This window comes from Xyrauchen texanus, chromosome 1 (genome assembly GCF_025860055.1).
Source record: "Xyrauchen texanus isolate HMW12.3.18 chromosome 1, RBS_HiC_50CHRs, whole genome shotgun sequence".
Taxonomy (NCBI): Eukaryota; Metazoa; Chordata; class Actinopteri; order Cypriniformes; family Catostomidae; genus Xyrauchen; species Xyrauchen texanus.
In genome coordinates this window covers 35,120,364-35,132,871 of record NC_068276.1, presented here as the reverse complement: position 1 = coordinate 35,132,871, position 12,508 = coordinate 35,120,364, and the positions used below count along the sequence as shown (strand labels likewise).

Genomic DNA, 12,508 nt, shown 5'->3' with positions numbered 1-12,508 from the left:
GAAACACATCAGCCTCAGGCAGAAGGATTCAGCTTATAATGAAAGGAACGACGCACATTGTTCGTCCATGTTGGACTTTTTTTTTTTTCTTTCTTTTTTTTTCTAAACCGATTCAGACATGCCTGTTATCCTCATTTGTATTGTCTATGTCATGCGAATAGTCTTTCTTTGCTATTTATGTGATCTGTAATTTTTCACACATAAAGAATTGGCAATATTTGGGCAAGAATCGTTTCTGCTTGAGCAGTCGAATGTCATAAATGCAAAACAGTCTCGTCTAAGTTTATAAGTGTTAATCCCAAAAATGAAACAATATTAAATATACATACATAATTGGATATTTTATTATTGTTTTAATGGCTCATTATGTGTGTGTCTATATATTATATACTGTATATATCATGAATGATCTTTATTTGGATAATTATGTGAGTCATTATATGCCTGAGTATCTCACATTATTAAGTCTTATATTATAAGGACATAATATATTTTGTATTTTGTATTTTTCTTTTTTTTTTTTGAGAAAGAAAAGGGGGAAAGTCTAATTGTCCCTTTTGGACAAAAAGAGTGATGATCTGTTTTCTACCTAATAAAATGCACCTAAAAGTTAAGTGTAATTCTCTCATTAACTGTCCATTCATTTTGGCAGGTGCTTTCACAAGCTTTTAGACTATTAAAAGGTAATACGATAATAAATCAGCAGGCCTACTTTAAATCAGTAATGTAATGTTTACAGTTGCGTTCATTAAAGTTATTTTTTCCCCTCAAAAAAAATAATTACTTAAAATTGCATTGCCTTGTACATAATCTAATAGATTCTAAATATATTTTAATTCTGAATTCTAAGAATATAAGTTTATTAATGAGCATAAACCCAATTCCTATAGAGCAGACACTACTGAAAGACTGCATGCCTAACAGTAACTGATGTGGCTTTGTAGCTGAAGCTGCACGCGGGGTGGCGCGCGCTGTGCAAAGAAATCTGAGTGACAGTTTCCGTAGCGCGGTCTGTGCAACCGAAGTGTTTGAGCGAGAGGAACCGTTGGACAAGACTTCGTCCGACAAATGCTTAACTAACGAAAAAATAATACATGTCACACTATTGTGGGCTTCAGCAGCAAGAAACAGAGTTTTCCACTCGACGATAGCTGCCAGGTGAGTGAAGTTTGTTACTTCAGCGGATTTGATACCTGTAGAGTTCAGTTACTTGGACTCCTGATGGAACCGAGTCCACCGAGATGTTATTTTAATTGTTATAATGTAATAATATGTATGTTATTACATTATAACGTATATAATACGTTAATATATATATGTTATAATGTAATAATATGTATGTTATTTGCTTTTCGAAACCCATACTCCACAGTCAAAATGAAGAAATTGATTCTTTTGTTTCCTATTTTTTGCTTGTGATCGTTAGAGGTCTTATCTTATGTCTGTAGGGCATCAACACAGCTCAGAGAAAGAGAAAACACTCCTGACTGAATCATATTTATGATACATTTCAAAGGAATGTGGTCCAGTCTTATATGAAAAAAGTTGCCTTGAGGAGATTGCTAACATCTAATGTCTTTGTCTCAACTGTTTGAAGATTGAGGAAGAGCTCAGACTTCAACACAACTTCAATACGGATTCACATTAAATATATTTTTGAAAGCATGCAACTGGTAATGTTACTGAAGTGGCAGTAGTGACTGTTTTTACATCCAAATCAATCTAAATTTAAATATGACAGTTATTAGTACCATCAGAGTGTAGACCCGTGGCCGATATTTCAAACTACCTCATTTAAAATGATTTACAACCAAGACAGCAAATGATCATGCTATGTCTGCTTGGTTTGCGTCTTCTAAAACGGTCTCCCTACAGGAAATGAGTATTTTAAGAGTGCACGAATCTAAGTGCAGTATAGAGGCTTCTCAAATGTATGGTAGTTACTCTTGGGTAAACAGAGCCACTGGGGCTTTCCTTCTGTAAATGAAGAGATGGGAAGGCAGTGATGAACACATATTCTCTAAATTCTGACTGAAAACAAAATATTTTAGCTCAATTTCTGGAATTCTTTCTCAAGAGATTGTAGTTGAATTCCGGTTCAGGCTACACTTAGAGTGGAGCATTTACAGTAAATACCACTTCCAGAGAGCTGGACAGACTGTTTTGGTGTCATAACTGTAGACACTAAATGGAGCTTTATCTGAATATGTGACACTTGTATTAGGGAAGACTGTTCAATCTCAGTCAGCACTTCTGAAGCTGCAAACCAGGACAGCCATTTCTGCTGAGCCTTTCAAATGGAGATGTTGCACCCAAAGTTATCCCATCATCTAAAGTGTTCTTTTATAATAGAAAATGCTTGTTTACTGCATACAGAAGTTAAACTTCCCATGTTGTTAGGTGGTAGTGCTGTTTTATTTCAGTTTAAAAATAAAATGTTGAAAGCAGATCTCAAAAGGCCACTTACTCAAGAGGAAACCTCAGTAAGGAAGTGAGCATTTGTTATCTTTAGTCTTTTCTCGACTGTTTGTGTGTGTTTGGCAGAAATCAGTGTTTCAAAATTCAATAATATATTTTTAAAATTAAATATATTAATATAAAAAACAACAAAGAATATTTGTAATTTCTTGTTTAATATATACATTTTTGTTACAATTTCCATTGTTGCTATTATTAGATTGCTATATATTACTGTCGTGCCAGATCAAGATTTTATACAAACTTAATATGAACCTCACAATTGTTTCATGATTAGTCCCTTAAACACCTTTTAATGTGGTTTGAATGGAGTTATTTGGGAAGCTTGAGAGCAGACTCTTGTATTTGCTAGAAATGTATTATGAAGTGTTAAATTATCCACTGAATTTTATCCTCTATTTTAGAGGTTGACCAATAGTGGATTTTGCAGATACCGATAACTAAATTGGTGGGAAAGGTAGATAACCGATTAATCATCTGATAGTTTTTAAATTTGATTTGTAGAATGTAAAAATAGAAAGTCTTATTCTTTCCTTACTATGAGAGGGCAGGACAAAGAGTCCAACATTAATAAAATCTCAGATGCAGTTTATTGTTAAACCAAAATCCCCAAAATAACCAGAAAAGAATTACGATTTTGTGTATAATGCTGGACTTTTATGTATAAACGAGCCCGAAACAGGACTATTATTTTGAAATGATGAAATTACGAAAAAACTATCAGCAACTGTCATCATAGAATTTTGCTTCTAACTATAGTAACAAACAGCAACTACTGGTGCAGATGAATCAGTAAACCCGATATATCGGTCAATCTCTACTCTATTTGCTAGTATAGGACAACAATTATCTTACTTAATAGTAGAACGAAGTGTGCTTTTGTGTTGTGAGTATGCAGTCTTTGAAAATCTATGAGAGTGTGACAGTCTTGAATCGTCTCCGGTCTAAAGAAATTGAAACTGCACCCGGCTGATGAACACTCTGTCGCGGGGACGCTTGTCCCTCGAGCGCGCACGCTTGCTTCTGATAGATTATAACGTATTGCTCATGACTTATTGAATCATAATATATGTGTCACTGTGCATTTCTTATCTTGAAGAAAATTGGCAATACGCAGCTTTATTAATAATAGAGAGTTTGTTTTTTGTGAGTTAAAGATGGATTGAAGTGAACAGAAAGGTGAGACAGGGTACTCTTCATCCCATAATACACTGCAACAAAATACGTTTTTGATTTGTTTTTGTTTTGGCTTGTTTCCAATATAAATATCTAAAACTCATTTAAAACAGCTATACTGCAGAAGAAAAAAATGTTTTCTGAGAATGTTGAATGTAATATTAAAAATAAAAATCCTTTTAAAAAGATGCATTCACATGTGAAGCAGCATTTAAGATATTTAGACTTGTTTTTAGAGAATAGATCTTGACAGCCAACAGTGGCCAACACACACAGCTTGTCAGCTGGATTCTCTCTCTGGGGTTTTGGGCAGGCTTATATCTTCCCGCCTCTCACTGTGAACATAGAAATCACAATTAGCAACAATTCATCTCAGGTGAAAACCCTTACTGTTTCCTCTCTCCCAGACAAACACTCGGCCATGCCCTTGCCCCCACAATATATAAAATATTATTTTTGCATTATGATAAGCAACTGTTCAGAAGTTATTGTTCATATGCCATACATCAGTTGTCTAAAAGTCTCCACTAACCTTTAAGACCAAACAAGTTTTTTTTGCGCTAATGATAAAAACATCATAGATATCTGATATCTAATGAACTTTTCATCTTGAATGACTCTGTATCCCACATGAGAGCAGGTTTAACCTGGAACTACTGACAGCCAAGGTTCCTTTTCCTTTTCTCCTCCTATTAACACACACACACACACACACACACACACACACACACACACACACACACACACACACACACACAATTACGCCCAAAGACAATACAGAACTGCCAGAATACTTATCTTTAATTTAAAGAACACATGGACAGTCTCTAACCTTTGACATGTTCTCCTCCCCTTGCTCTCTTTCACATAAATATATTTTTTTGGTGGCGAGGTTGTGTGCTTTAGGATGGCCTCTGTGCTTTTCTGCTGTCCCCTGAGTTTTTCCTACCTGTCCTCTGGAGATTTTCTGGAACTGAACCTCCACACATCCACACAGGCGCTGTCTCTATAGAGAATGGAATGTGTTGAACTTTAAGGGAGTGACTTCCTCAACTTTCTTCTGCTTCTTGCTTGGTAAATGCATGTGCACACACACATCTGCAAATTGCTAAACTGCAAAACGAATTAACTTTTTGCTTATGTTTCACACACACACACACACACACACACACACACACACACACACACACACACACACACACACACACACACACACACACACACATGTTGGTCTACCTATCATTATGAGGACTTTCCATAGACATAATGACTTTTATACTGTTCAAACTATAGATTCAATCCTCTAAACCTAACACAACCCCTAAACCTAACCCTCACAGAAAACCTTCTGCATTTTTACATTTTCAATAAAAAAATAATGGTTTAGTATGATTTTTAAGCGATTTGAATTATGGGGACACTACAAATGTCCTCATAAATCACATTTATTGCATAATAACCTTGTAATTACCAGTTTGTAACTTACAAAATTGTCCTCGTAAATCACAAAAACACGCACACACACACACACACACACACACACACACATAATATGTTTCAGCTACTTTTAAAAGTGAATCTATGCCTTAAAGGTCAGCTACTATTAGTCTAATATCTGAGGCAATTTACAGTTTTCCTATCACAACGTGTGTTCTGTGAGGTATAGTGCTGGACAGAGTGGCTTCTGCTCTAATGATGATCAGTTTGTTACCAGTTGACAACCATTGATTCTCTTCAGCTCAACCATGTTTTTTATTGGCAATTACATAAAATCAATTCATCCAGTAATATAATTACCTCCCCAATATCAGACGGAGTGGTGCCATGCTGCTCTTTAAAGGCTTTAGTCAGATATTTGATTGGGCTGGTCATTATAGTACTTAAGTGCTGTGACCTTCTCTGCGTTTGACTGACAGACCAACTTGGTAGTCCTTATTTGATCAGACAATAAAATCTGAACATACTTATGACAAACAAAAAACATTTAAAAGAGAGAGAAAAAGTGACAGAGAGTTTGGGCGATGGAGGTACAGTGACAGCATGAGAGACATCTGTTGTTTTAAGTTATTAAGCAACCAGTTTACTTTGGGGACAAATCCGTTATTAGACGTTAAATAAAAATGATTGTACATGTTTTATCCCCCCAGATTAACCTTTGATTCTAAACATGCAACAAACTAGAGATTTACAGTGTTTGGGTAACATAGGGCTGGTCTGTAGTCATTATAATAAACTTTATATTAAAACGATAGAACTCTTTTAATTATGGAATAGCCAAAATGTTATGGAAAACCTTTTCCAGAAGAGTACTGTGTACAAAATAATAAACAAACAAACAGTAATCAAAATGACATATCTACTTATCTAGGCATACTCCAGACTCCATTCCATTGTTGAGAAAAATACATAAATTACTAATATAATTTTCTTGTGTAATGACCACATGCTAATAATGCATGTGCTTCAAGAAGTCCTCAAAATCCTCTAATAGATTTTCTCCATAATATTCTATTCATAATAGATTTCTAGAATATTTGCCAGTGTAATGTTGTCCTCTTCAAAAATCCATGTTCAAGGTGACGAGACACCATTTAAGAGGCTTTAATATGAAGAAGGCATTCTTGATCATGGAGTTCACCAGATTTTGAGATCCACAAGGTCGTGTTAAATCTTTGACCTGTGAGAGATAAATACTTGATTTTGTTTGCCATGTCTTACTGTCTGATCCTCTCATATAAAGCAACTTGAGCTGATTGAAAAAGCATATCTGTGGAAAAGCATAACACATCTTTTTTTTGTAATCTCCCTCTTAATTCTCTATAGTTTTTTCCTCCCTCCCTTTTTTCCTCATCTGCTAGACTGAATTGGTGTCTAATCATTACATCCTTTGCCCATCCCCTCCCACAAAATATCGTATGATATCATGTGACTGCACTCGTTTGAATTCCTACGACTTTAACTACAGCCAATGACGTCACTGGACATCCTTTCCATCTAATACGCGACAATTACTTTCTTCTGTCACACACAACAGCTTCCTATCATGTTTACACACTCTACTGATTTAAGTTTAGATAAGGGATTTGGGTATGGGCATAATATTAATAAGTATGTCCTTAACGTCTCATGCGCGGAACTCACACTTACTTCCGCATTAGACGTCTGTGAATTTGCATGTGATGAAGTCGTACTAGTTTATGCGAAAAACATCATGCTAGACAATAAAAGTTTCATGAGATTGGGTTGGATAAATTCGAAAATATTATGTTTATAATATACGTATTGCAGTGGAGCAGTATCTGTGTGATGCATGCATTCTAAAAATTCATTCGCATTGTGTTTGCTTTTTGCATTGATTTAATGTTTTGTCTAACCTTGTCTTCTCGTTTATTTCAATGTCTCTCCACACACACTCTCATCCTGACACGCCGAGGTGTGGACAGTATCCCTGTGTATCAGCCGCATGTGATGTGGACTCTGGAAGCTCCCAGCTCTTGACGTTTTTGATGCTCTTGTCTCTTTGTCCTAGAAGTGGATCTGACACTTGATGGTCTTGGTGAAGATCAGGCTTTTCAGTTGCTGTGGAAGGTGTTTCAGGTGCTTGTGGGAAGTTTATTTAAGGGGTGTGCTGCAGTGGTGTGTTTTTTTTTTATCTGTTCCATTTGATGCATGTGTTCAATATAGGGCTGTCAAAATTGCTCAAAAATGACATTCGAATATTCCCTCTAAAAAAAACACATATATTCGAACTATTCGAATATCTGGTTGCGCATTTGGTCAATGACGCGCATTACGTCAATAACAGGACAAATTAATACAAAGAGACATAACTATTTGTATAGGTAGTTTATTTAAGTTTAAACATATTTGACAACGTATTACCTACACAAAAACAAGTAAATCAACTAATGGCCAAGACCTCACTCTCGCTCGCACGCGCGAGGCACTCTTTCTCTCTCTCTCGCCCTCACGCTCTCTGCGCATAACGGTTTAAAAGAACAACAACAATAAACAAATGTTGAGTGCTGATCAAGAGTTTTGTGCAAGCAATATAAGGTCGCGACTCTTGTCCCAAATATAGCAGGCTTCATTCAGTGATTAAAACAAATTATTAACATTAATTGAAGTTTTACAGTATATAGAACCGACATTGAGCTCCGAGCGAGCTGTGCTGTGGTAAACATGGAACTTTTCCTTGACATGAAACGGTAAATAATCAAACCAGTGGAAGCCTGCAGTGCATGAAACTGCTGTATCTAACCTACCTTATTCATGCAACATCTATTCAGTCAGTACAGTAGCCTTACATTTTAGTCATGTTTCTGTTTAACGTTAAATAAAATGAGGCACACAATTCGAGAAATGTGACAACAAAGACCCCTCAGGCAGCACGCCCACTCGCAAAGCAGACAGCCGCACATCTGCTACCGCGGGCGCGTTTTTTTTTCCACATTCGAATATTAATTTTCACCTTCGAATTTCTGTTTTTTAAAACTATTCGAATATATATTCGAATTTAGAATATTCGTTGACAGCCCTAGTTCAATACAGGATTGTTGGATGCCTTTGTGTTGTTTTGCATTGCATTGTGTGTATTTATGCATGTTATGGGTTATTTTTTAATACTGTTGTATGTACTTCACTGTAGGATTGGGCTAGCTACTGTAGATTGGTGGGACAATGTCTGTGTGTGTGTGTGTGTGTGTGTGTGTGTGTGTGTGTGTGTGTGTGTGTGTGTGTGTGTGTGTGTGTGTGTGTGTGTGTGTATGTCTATTGTGTTCTTGTGGTGGGATTCTCACTCCTGAGAAGAGGTTGCGCACACTGAAAATGTTCGGTCTTTTACCAAATTACTGTTACAGTGATAGCCAGATGTCCATCAGTATGTGTACAATCACATGGATGTAAAGGAATAGAGAGTCTCACACAATGTGAAGAGATGTTGGGTGTTTAATTTTGGGAAATCTTAGTCTTATGTGTGATCTGGCTTTTACAGCCACAGCTCTGGTGTGAGGAGAGCCATTACAGCCTAAACTGGGTGCTGATATATGCCAATGTTTTCTAAACCTCTACATACCTTAAAAAAATGTTTCTCGGTTTATATGGTTTTACAGGGTTTTCTGGCATTGTGTCGATATGGCAATGAAGTTGTAATATTGGATATAACTATACCCTGATAAGGTTAATAAGCTATTTGATAACACTAAAATCATGTTAACATGCATAATGTTTACATTTTGGGCTATACTTTTGAAACAATGTGTATTTGAACTTTTATGGAATGGTTCCATTCATTTACATTTTAAGCACCTTACTGTAACCCAATTTGTTTTATTTTATATTTTTCATAAACAAGGGACAATTCTAAAGTATTCTTTTGTGGTAATTAACCACAAAAAATAAGACATTGGGAAGAGAGAGACTGGCTAATGGAGAACTTGTCGTGTGGGCTGTATGGATATTTTTCTCTTGTTAAATTATCCCTTTTCAGGTTCAAAGTGTTTACAGTATATGCACTGCTGTTTTTTTCCACTGATGTAGAAGCTTGGATGCTTTGAGTTAATAAGGAGAACATTAGAATATTTGCAACAGAGCCGAATAACATTTCTCTCAACAGAAATGGCACTGAGAGTGAACTGTGTGGAGCCTATTTAGGTTTGAATGTATCTGAAGGCCAGAGGGAGTGATAAAAGCTGCATGTGCATTTGTGCTCTGTAGAAAAGTAGGTGTTCAGGTCTTTTGTCACATGACAATTTTTAGACATGCTTATATTTTGTTATGTGACAAGTCAAGTGCAGAGCTTAGGAAAAGGACATGGTCCTCTTTCATGTCTCTTAAAATGTTTATTGTTGTTTTAAGGAATCTACCTCTCTGCTCTGCTGCATGTACTACTGTAGTTAGGGAAACGAGTCACAGTTGCTAAGGAAATGGGTTGGTGTGCGGTTAGATTGAGTAGACATCTAAGGTTGTCCTTGATGAGAGTTTCTCTGCTCAGAAAATTGTAGACTCTGTCTATTGCATTTGTGTGAGCGTTTCTACACCACCTTATTAGTCTTGTCACATCCCCTCCTATATGTATTAATACTGCATTTTCACATGACCATCTAATGTCAAAGTGCACAGAGTACAGTGTGTGTGTGTGTGTGTGTGTTTGAATGTATTGCTTAAGGTTAAATGATGAAGTGTATTTCTTTGAAAATGCATATATTGTTTGAACATTAGTTCAGACAATGAATGAGTTGAATGAGAACACTTGGCCTTGTGAGCTGAGAGATGATGCCATGGTGCCTGTGCTCTTTGCTGTCTGTACTGAGAGTTAAAGGGTGGGGGGGAAAGACATTTTAATTTGTAACTTGTGTGATCTTTCTTGTACAGAGGTCATGTGTTGGTTCACCCCCCACCCCTCTCTCTCTCTCTGTGTGTGTGTGTGTAAAAGAGAGAGAGTGACCCATAGGGTATAATAAGAGGTGATTAATTTTCACACAGATAGTCATTGTTGCTTGGATAATAATCAACCTTTCAACCTGTCACATACACATAGCAGAACAATATTATATGTTATATGTGTAACAATATTAACCTAAAGGCTGAGCTAATTCATCCAGCTCATATAGCCTACTGGTGAATTAGCCAATTTAATCCAACTGGTTACTATTGTGACCAAAATGTTGTTTGAAATTTGAAGGGTCTAAAAAGAGTTATTATGTAATTAACACAGAGTTATCAATTATGAATGACAGTGCAGACTGTCTTGATTTCATGCAAACATTTTTACATGGGTGCTGCAAATAGTCACAAGAACAACGGCAGTTAGTTCCATCTTGGCTCTCTGAAAGATTATGTCTGTTTAAAGCTCCATAAAAGGAAGCAAGCAAAACATGTAATAATACACATGCAACCATATTTTGTACATATAATGTTTAAGTGTTTGCTCTAGCTCATACAAATCATACTCAGAAAGACAAGTAAACACAGATACATTTTTTAATACGCAACTGAGTTCTAATGTAAAATTACAGATTTTAAAATATTGATACAATGAATTAAAGTAAAATTGAAATGAAAATATGCAATATTTCTTTATTTATCATTCCGTTTTCCCCGCCATTTCCTGCAACTAAAAATTATAAAATTATGTCACTTTATTGTTTGCAATTTTCTGGTGGGTCCTACTGAGCAACTGAGCAAAATTTGACTCTGTTGTTTCCCACCAGTTACAACTGTGACCAAGAATTAATCTCATACTTTAAAAAATGAAGCGTGTTAAGTTTCATCAGGCTATCCAAGGAATAAAGATTAAATGGTTTAACTATGGGTTGGTAAAAATATAGTTTTTCCGATTAATTGCAATCTTCATTGAACGATCTCGATATTGATTCTTAAATCCCAAGATCAATCTTTCACTCAATGCGCAAGCCTCTACTACAATGAGAGGAAATCACTCGCATTTGCAATCAAATTTCGTGTTATGTGACTAAAGTGAATATATTTGGCAACTGGCTGGTAAATGTTTACATTTCACTCACCAGTAATTGTGTAGTTTAGTCTAGAGGTCGACCGATATGGGTTTTTTCAGGCCGATGCCGATCTTTTAAAATCCGGGTCGGCCGATGGCCGATTAATGCTGCCGGTTTATTTTGGCCGATATGTGCTTGTTTTTAACCTCTTTTTTGAACCTTTTATTTGAAAGATCAAATGTAACACAAATAATTACTTAAGATAGACAATATTTCTCAACAAATACATTTATTGAACACTTGACCAATCTGCACTTGTACACTTAAATTAAAAATGTATAATGTAAAAACATATTGTATAAATAATGTATAACAAATATATTAAATAAACAAAGCAGGGGTTACGAACTGCTCCGAGACACGAAGGTTGAGATCCAAATGCAGCTTTAATTAAGGGGCAATCCAGACACGTAATCCAATATTCAGAGCATCCAAGAGAAGCACAGGCATGAGTAGGGATGGGTATCGTTAAGGTTTTAATGGTATTACTATCTTACCGATACTGCTTATCGATCCGGTACTTCAACGGTATTCTTAACGGTTCTTATTGTTATATACAGTTTCACATGTGAAGAATTTCACATTCTTATATATATATATATATATACAGTGCCCTCCACAATTATTGGCACCCCTGTTTAAGATGTGGTCGAGGACTTCTAAAAATTCTCCTTTTTTTTTTAAACAACATAGAACCCAAATGCAAAAAAAGAGAAAAATCCAACCTTTTATTTAAGTGCATTACTTTGGTGGTAAAAAAAAAAAAAAATCACACATTTAGAAAAAATAAAAACTTGAAATCATGTGTCCCACAATCATTGGCACCCCTGATGTTAATACTTTGTACAACCCCCTTTTGCCAACAAGACAGCACTTAATCTCCTCCTATAACATTTCACAAGATTGGAGAACACAGAGAGAGGGATCTTTGACCATTCTTCTTTGCACAATCTTTCTAGATCATCCAGTGTCCTGGGTCCTCGCTTATGCACTCTCCTCTTTAGCTCGCCCCACAGGTTTTCGATTGGGTTGAGGTCTGGGGACTGAGATAGCCATGGGAGGACCTTGAGTTTGTGACTGCTGAACCATTTTTGTGTAGATTTTGCCACATGTTTTGGATCATTATCCTGCTGAAAGACCCAATGACGACCCATCCAATGCGTTCATAATGCCATGCACCCTAACAAGGTTCCCAGGGCCTTTGGAAGAGAAACAGGCCCACAGCATCACAGATCCTCCACCATACTTCACGGTGGGCATGAGGTGCTTTTCGGCATACTCATCTTTAGTTTTACGCCAGACCCACTTAGAGTGTTTGTTGCCAAAAAGCCCAATCTTAG

General features: G+C 36.3%; 1 protein-coding gene across 3 annotated transcripts in view; it reads left to right on the top strand.

Annotated features, from left to right (window-relative positions):
• Positions 1-1,019: 1,019 nt before the first annotated feature.
• Positions 1,020-12,508, top strand: part of LOC127637311 (adenylate cyclase type 2-like) — a 105,303-nt gene continuing 93,814 nt past the window's right edge. The window contains exons 1-2 of one of the 3 annotated variants that reach the window (XM_052118348.1): positions 1,037-1,158; positions 7,184-7,251. The gene's annotated coding sequence lies outside the window, so the exon portion shown is untranslated. Of the gene's footprint in view, positions 1,159-7,183; positions 7,252-12,508 lie in introns of all 3 variants that reach the window. The other 2 variants (XM_052118490.1, XM_052118422.1) reach the window with 2 other exon arrangements.